Source organism: Dioscorea cayenensis, chromosome 1 (assembly GCF_009730915.1).
Source record: "Dioscorea cayenensis subsp. rotundata cultivar TDr96_F1 chromosome 1, TDr96_F1_v2_PseudoChromosome.rev07_lg8_w22 25.fasta, whole genome shotgun sequence".
Taxonomy (NCBI): Eukaryota; Viridiplantae; Streptophyta; class Magnoliopsida; order Dioscoreales; family Dioscoreaceae; genus Dioscorea; species Dioscorea cayenensis.
The window spans coordinates 23,442,384-23,444,435 of record NC_052471.1 but is presented as its reverse complement, the minus strand read 5'-3'; positions in this window follow the sequence as shown (position 1 = coordinate 23,444,435).

Below are 2,052 nucleotides of genomic sequence, written 5' to 3'. Positions count from 1 at the left end.
TCATTCGGGTTTCCAAGCCTGAAATTCTGTTTTCCACTTGAGGGGCTTGTTGTTGTTGTTGGAACCCCGATGGCCCCATGGTCTTCTGTGGTCCTTGATTACTCCATGAAAAGTTTGGATGATTCTTCCAACCTGAATTGTAGGTGTTGCTGTATGGATTCCCTTGAGGTTTCATGCCATTACCTACAAAGTCAACATTCTCAACTGAAGAAACATCACTGACAAGACCGAATATGTGTATAAACCGCAAGTGCACGGGTGTCGAAGTAATAATTACCCGGTGAGTCGGGTAGTCGAATCCACAGGGAACGGAAGTATTAGTAATAACCACTTCTCAATTATCTAGTCGGAATCAATGAATATGATGAAGTGAACTAATTGCAAGCAAAGCAAACAAGTATGCAAGAAATAAAGTAGAAGAGTCTCAATCACTAAGGATGAGGTATTCGGGCAATGATCCCCCTAAGATCTTCCTTTAAGCTCAAGATTCACTAAATGCTCTAGAATCGAGTCTAATGAGTCGAGGTAGTCCAATGATAACCAATCCTTGTCTCCAAGCAAAAAGGCACTAGTCCCCCTACAAGGTCCCGTGGAGAAATCGACCAATCTCAACACTTCACACCCTATATGACCGCAATATGCTATAAAGGAAACCTAAGAGTGAAACCGATTCCTAAATGTAGATCCAACCCCTAATTCCCCGGCGAAGGATCCTAACCCCCTACAAGGTCCCGGTGGAGAAATCGAGCAATCTCACGCCTCACACCAAATATGGTTGCAAAGAGAATATGGAATACGGAGATAGGAAACACTCAATCGAAGGGGAAAGGGGACACTCCTCCATCTCAAGGCTCACCCTCTCAACCCTCTTTAATCTTGGAAATCTAACTCTAATGGAGACCTCTCACATCAAAGTATTAAATCATGCAATGTAAATCAACCACAAGGATTAACAAACACTAGCAAGCAATTAAATCACAAGATTAAAAACTCAAGACAACTCGGATTAACTAGAAGCATTAAGAGAATCAATCCAAAAATATAAATCTTAGGGTTCACATGCCCAAATACCCACTAGGGTTTAGCCCTCCATGGGCCTAGTTACAAAACAATAATGGATACAATGAAAAGCAATAAAACCCATAGAGAAAAACCCCCTCGACTCAGCGTGGATTGGCCTTGATTGGTAGTTCTACGCCTTGAAGGGTTCCTCTCCGAAGCTAGGTCGCCAATGGCTCCCCAAAAATGCTATGACGTCGAAGGAACCTATCAAAGTTGGTGAAGAACTCCCTCTCAATCGGCGAAGACCTTCTCCTCAAACCCCTAGCCGCCTCTCTCTCAATGTCTATGCTCAAAGCTCCGCAAAAAGTCCCTTTAGAATCGGCCAAAAGGTGTATTTATAGCCTCACATCGCGCTCACGTGCCCCCCACGCCCATGTGGATTTTCCACGCCTCGCTGGGTCGCAGGAATTTCCACGCTAGCGCGGAATTTCGCGCTGCGACATGCTGCAATGAATTCTGCTACATAGCATTTTTTTGCTACAGTGATTTCCACAAACGCGATGATAAACATTCTCCTCTTAAGGCCACACGATCGGGCACACGATCATATGGTAGGCTATACGGGTTTTTCCTTCATCAATGCGCCTTGAAAGGTCTTGAAATCTTTACAAAGAGGAGGAATGTGGAGACATGGCTGCCTTTTGTGCCCTTCCATTAATAAACTTGGCTTGCAAAAACTATGGAAGTTGGCACACATCTCCCTCATACACGAACTCCTCTTGTGTCTTCCAACTTGATTTGTACAAGAACTCCCAATATTTTGCCATGATAGCCTATCTTCGCTCCCCTTTTGAATTCCCAATGCCTTCACAACCTATATGCATAAAAAGAACACCCAATACATGAAATGAGACATAAACCGTATAAAATATGATGCTTAATGTATGTAAAACATGCATAAAAACATGTTCACTCAAGCACTTATCAAACTCCCCCACACTTAAGCCTTTGCTTGGCCTCAAGCAAAATTAAACATTAACTCATGGAAAG